Here is a 9,853-nt window from a genome sequence, read left to right as displayed (position 1 = left end):
ATCGTCACGATCATCAATATCGATATCGTCACGATCCTCAATATCGATATCATCAATAAGATAACCTTGATTGTCATCCAGGAACTTGTTCGGAAATACCGTAATGAAGGGAACATAGGAGTTTGTCACTCGGTATTTGACAAAATATGATCGTCCAGTTCCTATAAAACCTATCACTAAAATACCCCTAGAAGGGGGTAGGGCTAAGCGGAGCGAAAAGGGTTTTCCATGAGATGGGAAATGAGAACTATTAGCCCCACACGGGGTTTGTGAATAAGTAATTGTCTGATAATGAGCAAGGAATATCCGTCTTTCTGCTAAACAGGATCTATTGAACTCATAATTCATTAGATACCTTTTTTGAATGTCAACTAAGTATCGTAAGTAAATGGATCCCGGTTGTTCAATCATTTGATAACCAGAGTCATTCTTTGATAAATGATCACTATGAGTCAGACTCAATAGAATTTGATCAATCCTTTTTTCTGTCGTTAAGGTGGAGAACTGAACTAAGAATTCTCTTTCTGCATCATCAATCCAATCACTGTTCGCGACCCAGGATTCTATTTGATCATCAATCCAATCACTGTTCACGTTTTTTCTTATCAATGAATAGATCTCTTTACTTGTACGACTTAGATGTCTCGTATTTCTCGAAAAAGTGATTGAATTGATGGGATTTGGTATGATACTTATGAGATAGATGATATCGATGAGATTGATATTCAAATCTTTCTTCTTAGAACGTATTGATTTGACCCCATAAGTGGGACCACCACTCAATAGCATGTTGCCACCAGAAGCAGAACTCCGTATTTCTTCCAGAGAATCTCCTAATTGTTCCAGAGCAACTAGAAAGAGATTCTTTAACCAGAAAGAATTCAGTTCAGGTGGAGGATACCTATCCAGAAGTTTTCGCAACTCAATCATGTATGATGGAATCATCAAAGATTTGATCTTTTCTAACTCTGTCTGTAACTCACTAGAGACTCGGGAAATAAAGAGAAGATGCGTACGAACGAGATATCCAGCAACAAGAAGAAGGAAAAGGATTGAATAGAGGAACTCCCGAGCATTTGGTGATCTCAGATGTGTCCACTTCAATGGAACGGGTGACTCATTATTTCGATGAATCATTTCTTCGGGCAGAAGAAGATTCTGTAAACACTTACTCGAAATCTCACTTATCAGATTCCATCGTGGAAGAATCGCCCACAATGGAATCTGAAGAATTGACCATGATATATCTGATCCATGCATAATATCATAAAAAAAGGATACAAATTTGTGACTGCTACTTAGTATCGGCAATGGGTCTGAAAAAGTATCTAAAAGGATGAAATTTATATATTTGCACCCTGCCGAAGTAAGGAACCATGGCATATACGTTTGGAACAGATTCCATTTTGAGAGATTTGAAAAAGCACTATCTCGTTGAAAGGCTCTATACATCTGCCGTTTCTCAACGCATTTCTTTAGACAAAGATTCCGTTTTTTTGCGGATGGTAAATCTTTCTCAGAACATGGAGTGTGAATCAAACCCATGTTTGAATTGAAACTGAGATACTGATGCAAGTTCTTCCCTTCTGAATCAGATAGATTCATATCTGAAAGAGGCTGACAATAAGTTGAAAGAGGCTGAGATTTGTACAAGTTATACGTTTCGTCACCACTTTGTGGAAAATCGTTAGGTATGAATATGTCAGATACCTGTGACTCGATTGGTGAAATAGTATCTCTCTCCAAAAAAACATGTTTTTTTTTACCGACGCACAAAGAAAATATCTTGTTGCGGATGAACGAGATATGGAGGAATTGTCCATATGTAAGATCATAATTATCGATACGGGTCTTTTCCGCATAAAAAGGGAATCTTTTGTTAGAATAGAAGCAGAAGTGATGTGGATTATTCAAGAATCGAAGTAGATTTGCTTTATAAAAAGAAGATATCAATGAACTTCTATGAAATGGTTTCACGGGATTCAGCCAATTGTCCCGATCGTGGGATATCATTGAGAAATAGGAATCGGTGTTATCAAAGAATTTCCTGCGATTATTCCTAGTATGGAGTGAGTCAATCATCCACTTTGGTATCTTATTGAACAAAAATGCTGATATTGTTCCCCCATTGATCAAGAATTTCGATCTTTGGGAAGTATCATGATCATCCAATAAGAAGGGTTTCAATTTATTCAAATGAACGATTTGAACACCTATTGATTCTAACAACTGATTGCAGAGTTGATCATTCGGACCTTTCAATTCATAGATGTGGATCTCGGACCTATGAATGGGGATATTCCCGATACTCACAAAGAAAAAAGTAAGTGACTTAGACAAAAAGAGAAGTGACTTGGACAAAAAGAAATGAAGTGACTTAGACAAATCTTGTTGTCGATAACCTTGGACCAATCAATCGAATGTTGATTAATACGTAATCGATCGAACACCACTTGAAAACGGTTCTTCTGTTCAGAAACGAAATGCTCCAAATGCTCCTGGAAATTCTTGCTCCCATTGGACCATTTGTATCTATATGCATTAGGATCCCGATTCATGGATCTCTCGGTTCGAGAAATAAGAGGATCGAACCATTTCTTCTGACTCTTTTTCACATTCGATAAATGTTGGTTGATCATATATTTCATTATAGTTATATGATTCAGAGTATCATTTCCTATTTGATCCCTTTGAATTCCATATTCGAAGTTGCGATCGGATCTATTCATTAAAAAGAATCTATTCGATAGATTTCTTATGTACCCATAGGTGCTATATTGGATTTGAATCAGATTTCGGATCAATCTATATTGATTGACTGCCTCCATTATGTTGTTGCTAGCAAATACCACTATTTTGGGTTTTGGATCTTCCAAACCATTCCTGCAGGAGATCCGGACCCATTTTTTTCTGATCCTTCGATAAAAAGATTCATTCTCTTCATCAAAAATATGAGGTAGAACCAATAAAGAGTTCTTTTTCGATTCATCCCTGGAGTTGAATACCTCATTCAAGAATTTTTTTTGATCCAACCCGTAGGAATCAATAGAAAAGGCAAATCCCTTATGATACACCGGATCAGGCTCGGTTATTGATAGAGTGAATAGATCTGCCATTTCTTGAAATCTCTCTTCTGATTCAAAATCGTGGTGCAACGTGTATCTCCCTTTGTTCCGGTCATGGAATAGATGGAATAAATCACAAAATGGGTTTTGTTCAAGAATGAGATCTTATTAGAACTGTCCATATCCGGTTCATCCTTCGGAACCATATCACATCCCCGATCTGATGAAATAGGATGAATTGAGACGGTATTTTGTAAATACGTAATTATCTTGAATATATCAACCATTTCTTTCTTTTCCGATCGCCTGGAAGGGACAAAAAAAAAACATCTTGTTGTTTCTTCAACAATTTCTGATCTCTAGTGAACCTCTCAGTAGCATTCGAAACCAGATGAAGTTCTGACCATCTGTCGGAGAAAAAAGAACGAATTGATCTTGTAGGATTCCCAAGAAATTCTTCGATTTTTTCCGGAAACAGATGATTATTCATCTGCTTTTCACGTTCCGTGAATAGCCGGGACATTGAGGAATATCCAGAAGGGTATTTCGGGAATCGATCTGATTCTATCTCTGTTCGTTCCGTTTGAAGAGAGGAAGGATCCCAAAGAATCAATCTTTCTTTAGTTGCTGAATCTCTGTTTGATTGATCAATGTGTGATATTCCGAATCCTCATTCCTAATGGAATCGAAATGATCTCTGGATTGATCAGAAGATCCTTTCAATTGGCTAGAATCCGTTACTTGAACGAAAATAGATCTTGTGGAATCATATTGAATATTTGACGATACATTCCGTACCTTGCTAAAAAACCGATCCTTGTTTACCAACCACATATTGTCTAACCAAATCAAATTCTCTCTCGATACGTTCCTCAAAAAATCCGATTCGTGCTGATTCTTCCCCAACTAACGAAGAGATCTTGGTGGAATTGCCACATATGAAATTGAGCACAATTTTGCAAAGAAATATCCCACTTGTTTCTCGAGAAGAGATGGGAAACATGCTCAATATCATTTGATGGAATAGTTGCCTCAGCTCCTTGTTGTTTGAGGAAACCCTCCACTTCAATTGGTCTTTTTCACGAAAAGCAGACATGAGATAACAAATCAAGTGTTTCGCTAAGATTTCGAATAGCTGTCCCGAATTCAAATTGATTATGTTTCGCTTCTTCCTCGGAGAAACACGATCAAACAATTCCCAACCATGGTCCTTGCGGATCGGATCATCCATATAGGATACAAAAAGAAACTCCAGATATTTGATATCTTTCTCTTTGAATGAGATCTCAATTCCAGCTACTGTTTCATTAGATATCTTACAACTAGAATCCCTCTTTTTTCCGATCCAGTTCCTCCACCACCGCGAACCCCAGTTAGATTCAGGCATGATACACTTTTTAGTTATTGGGAGGACCCAAGTACTCTCTTTCGGATCCATGAAACAACTCTCAGAGATCTTTTTCCCTTTTGGAAGATACAGGAGCGAAACAATCAACCTATTGATATTGGGAGACCAAAAAGATTCTTCCAATGTATCATTTCTGGGTCCAATGGAATTCATAGGTATAGGAAGAAGCCCCATCAAATAGAGATTTTTTCTTTCGACCATATTTCGATTGTTAATACGATATATAAGGACCGCTACTACAAGCAGTACTACACCTTTGATCGTGAAAGTGAAATATCGATTGCTTGTTGAACCCTGTGAATCACGTGAAAGCAGGACACTCCAAGTTTGGGGGCCAAGGAGTTTCACAAAACGTTCTTGGTGGAAAAAAATGTGAGTGAAAGACACCACTGAATCGAATTTGGTCCATGAATCTAAGAAATAGCGAGAATTCTTGATCTCTCTCAATATCTCTCTCAATTCCAAAATACAGGATTTGAATTGATGCCGTTTCATTGATTTCTCCTAAACGAAAGATTATATTTCAATTGAAATCCACTTACACAAAGACAGCCCCCGTTGATGACGAGTCTCCGCGAAGCATCCATGGCTGAATGGTTAAAGCGCCCAACTCATAATTGGCAAATTCGTAGGTTCAATTCCTGCTGGATGCACGCGAATTGGAACGTTCAATAATAGAATTGGCTCCGTATCAACGGAATCTCATCATCCATAGATAACTAATTGGTATATTCATACTATAAGAATAAGATAGAAACGGTAGAAACGGTAAGAATTCTAATTCTTATAGATACTGGAACTCATAGGGAAGAAAATGGATTTATGGATGGAATCAAATATGCAGTATTTACAGAAAAAAGTATTCGGTTATTGGGGAACAATCAATATACTTCTAATGTCGAATCAGGATCAACTAGGACAGAAATAAAGCATTGGATCGAACTCTTCTTTGGTGTCAAGGTAGTAGCTATGAATAGCCATCGACTCCCGGGAAAGGGTAGAAGAATGGGACCTATTATGCGACATACAATGCATTACAGACGTATGATCATTACGCTTCAACCGGGTTATTCTATTCCACCTCTTATAGAGAAAAGAACTTAAATAAAAAAAAATAAATACTTAATAACATGGCCATACATTTATACAAAACTTCTACCCCTAGCACACGCAAAGGAGCCGTAGACAGTCAAGCGAAATCCAATCCACGAACAAATTTGATCTATGGACAGCATCGTTGTGGTAAAGGTCGTAATGCCAGAGGAATCATTACCGCAAGGCATAGAGGGGGAGGTCATAAGCGTCTATACCGTAAAATCGATTTTCGACGGAATGCAAAAGACATATCTGGTAGAATCGTAACCATAGAATACGACCCTAATCGAAATGCATACATTTGTCTCATACACTATGGGGATGGTGAGAAGAGATATATTTTACATCCCAGAGGGCTATAATTGGAGATACCATTGTTTCTGGTACAGAAGTTCCTATATCAATGGGAAATGCCCTACCTTTGAGTGCGGTTTGAACTATTGATTTACGTAATTGGAAGTAACCAATTAGGTTTACGACAAAACCTAGAAATCGATCACTGATCCAATTTGAGTACCTCTACGGGATAGACCTCAACAGAAAACTGAAGAGTAACGGCAGCAGGTGATTGAGTTCAGTGGTTCCTCATATAAAATTATTGACTCTAGAGATATGGTAATATGGAGAAGACAAAATTGTTTGAAGCACGGATAGAACCGGAAGCGCCCCTTGTTTCAAAGAGAGGAGGATGGGTTATTCACATTTCATTTGATGGTCAGAGGCGAATTGAAAGCTAAGCAGTGGTAATTCTAAAGATCCCCCGGGGGAAAAATAGAGATGTCTCCTACGTTACCCGTAATATGTGGAATGGAAGTATCGACGTAATTTCATAGAGTCATTCGGTCTGAGTGCTACATGAAGAACATAAGCCAGATGACGGAATGGGGAGACCTAGGATGTAGAAGATCGTAGCATGAGTGATTCGGCAGATTTGGATTCCTATATATCCACTCATGTGGTACTTCATCATACGATTCATATAAGATCCATCTGTCTAGATATCATCATCTACATCCAGAAAGCCGTATGCTTTGGAAGAAGCTTGTACAGTTTGGGAAGGGGTTTTGATTGATCAAAAAGAAGAATCTACTTCAACCGATATGCCCTTAGGCACGGCCATACATAACATAGAAATAACACTTGGAAAGGGTGGACAATTAGCTAGAGCAGCAGGTGCTGTAGCGAAACTGATTGCAAAAGAGGGTAAATCGGCCACATTAAGATTACCATCTGGAGAGGTTCGTTTGATATCCAAAAACTGCTCAGCAACAGTCGGACAAGTGGGTAATGTCGGGGCGAACCAGAAAAGTTTGGGTAGAGCCGGATCTAAATGTTGGCTAGGTAAGCGTCCTGTAGTAAGAGGAGTAGTTATGAACCCTGTAGACCATCCCCATGGAGGTGGTGAAGGGAGGGCCCCGATTGGTAGAAAAAACCCACAACTCCTTGGGGTTATCCCGCGCTTGGAAGAAGGAGTAGGAAAAGGAATAAATATAGTGATATTTTTATTCTTCGTCGCCGTAAATAGAAAGAGAAAGAAAAAATAATGAATGATGTAAAATTAAATCAAATTGGTTTTTTCGTCTTCACAAAATGAAAAAATGAAAAGAAGGGGAGTAATCACTTGTGGCCCGTTCATCTAAAAAAAATCCTTTTGTGGCTAATCACTTATTAAGTAAAATTGAGAAGCTCAACAAGGCAGAGGAAAGAAGTATAATAGTAACTTGGTCCCGAGCATCGACCATTATATTTGCAATGGTCGGTCATACAATTGCTGTTCATAACGGAAAGGAGCATTTACCTATTTATATAACGGAGCGTATGGTGGGTCACAAATTGGGAGAATTCGCGCCTACTCTGACTTTCCGGGGACACGCGAGAAACGATAATAGATCTCGGCGATAATGATAATATTAATATAGTTAATGTATTAATGTAATCAAAAGTTAAATAAGTGCTCTCATGATTTATTCTTATTTTTATTGGTGTGTGTGAGGTAAAACCCTATGACTATGATAAAGAAGACCTCGGTACAGAAATACGAGCTTTAGCTCGACATATAGGTATGTCTGCTCAAAAAGCACGAAGGGTAATTGATCAAATTCGCGGTTGCTCCTATGAGCAAACACTTATGATACTGGAACTCATGCCTTATCGAGCATGTTACCCCATTTCAAATTAGTTTATTCCGCAGCAGCAAATGCTAGTCACAATAGGGGTTTGAAAGAAGCTGATTTATTTATTAGTAAAGCCGAAGTCAACGAAGGTGTTATCGTCAAAAGGTTAAAACCGCGAGCTCGGGGACGTAGTTACCCAATAAAAAGACCCACCTGTCATATAACTATTGTATTGAGCGAAAGACCTAACTTCAATTTAAAAAATATTTGATTTTCAAAACATGACTTTTAGTTTAGAAAGAGAATATTGGTAGTAGATATGGGACAGAAAATAAATCCACTTGGTTTCAGACTTGGTACAACCCAAAGTCATCGTTCCTTTTGGTTCGCACAACCAAAAAATTATTCCAAAGGTCTCCAGGAAGATGAAAAAATACGGGATTGTATCAAGAATTATGTACAAAAACATATGAGAATATCCTCAGGTTTTGAAGGAATTGCACGTATAGATATTAAAAAAAGAATCGATTGATCCAAGTCATAATTCATATTGGATTCGCCAATATGTTAATAGAGGGTCGAGCCCGAGGAATCGAAGAATTACAGACTAATGTACAAAAAAGCTTTCATTCTGTGAACCGAAGACTCAACATTGCTATCGCAAGAGTTGCAAGACCTTACGGGCAACCTAATATTCTTGCAGAATATATCGCTCTGCAATTAAAGAATAGAGTTTCCTTTAGAAAGGCAATGAAAAAAGCTATTGAATTAGCTGAACAAGCGGATGCAAAGGGAATTCAGGTACAAATTGCAGGACGTCTCAATGGAAACGAAATTGCCCGCGTTGAATGGATTAGAGAAGGTAGGGTTCCCCTACAGACCATTCGAGTGAAAATTGATTATTGTTCCTATCCAGTTCGAACTATCTATGGAGTATTAGGGATAAAAATTTGGATATTTTTGGATGAAGAGTAATGGCTCCTTTTCTTGCGATTCTATTCATGGATACTTATCCATGGACAGGGCAAAAAACTCAATTTAGTTTAGGTCTTTTTCCGTTTAGTCAAAACGGATCAATTATATATGTTTGAATAACAATTCGATTTACCACTTTGATATGATAGAATTGCTATGCTTAGTGTGTGACTCGTTGGGACTAAAAGAAAGAATGGACCCTACCTAATATAAATATAAATTAATAACCAGCTCATTGCTTCGTATTCTCAAGATCCAAGGAATCGGTCATTATATGAGATAATAATCATATATTTGTAGCAACTGAAATCCTTTTTCAATAAAGTAAAAATGAATCTGATTGATTGTGTAAGTTGTGAAACCAAAATAGAGGGATGCGGATGAATGGAAGGATGAGAGAAAGAGAGAAGGGAAAAGAAATGATATATATTCCAATATGTATGGTCTATGAATCATCTTAGAAAGGGCAATGTGATAAGGCATCATATACTATAATATAATTCAATTCATCTATAATTGAGATAGATTTCAAAAAATAAAGAGCATTGAGTCGATAGAGACTGAGGAGATTGACTCAGGGACAGATTAAATTAGAAGCTCCATTGCAGAATTCAGACCTCGACATAATGGAGGAGAAGCTATGGGAACGACGAACCTGTGACTGCGGAGGATTCGATTGAAAACGAATCCTAATGATTCACTGGACGGGATGGCGGAACGCGCCGGGAACGAACTGATTTCTTCGAAGAGGTTATGGAGCGACCCTACGAATAAAGCAGATAAATATAAAAGAGTAAATATTCGCCCGCGAAATTTCATCCATTAAATAATCCTAATATTATTTATTGTTTATTTATCGTTTCATTCGCGAGGAGCTGGATGAGAAGAAACTCTCATGTCCGGTTCTGTAGTAGAGATGGAATTGAGACACTACCATCAACTATAACCCAAAAGAACCAGGTTTCGTAAACAACATAGAGGAAGAATGAAAGGAGTATCTTATCGGGCAATCGTATTTGTTTCGGTAAATATGCGCTTCAGGCACTTGAACCCGCTTGGATCACATCTAGACAAATAGAAGCAGGGCGCCGCGCAATGACACGATATGCCCGTCGTGGCGGAAAAATATGGGTACGTATATTCCCCGACAAACCCGTTACACTAAGACCCGCGGAAACACGTATGGGTTCGGGAAG

Source organism: Nymphaea colorata, unplaced genomic scaffold (genome assembly GCF_008831285.2).
Source record: "Nymphaea colorata isolate Beijing-Zhang1983 unplaced genomic scaffold, ASM883128v2 scaffold0135, whole genome shotgun sequence".
NCBI lineage: Eukaryota > Viridiplantae > Streptophyta > Magnoliopsida > Nymphaeales > Nymphaeaceae > Nymphaea > Nymphaea colorata.
The sequence above is the reverse complement of the archived record's forward strand: the minus strand, read 5'-3'. Positions refer to the sequence as shown.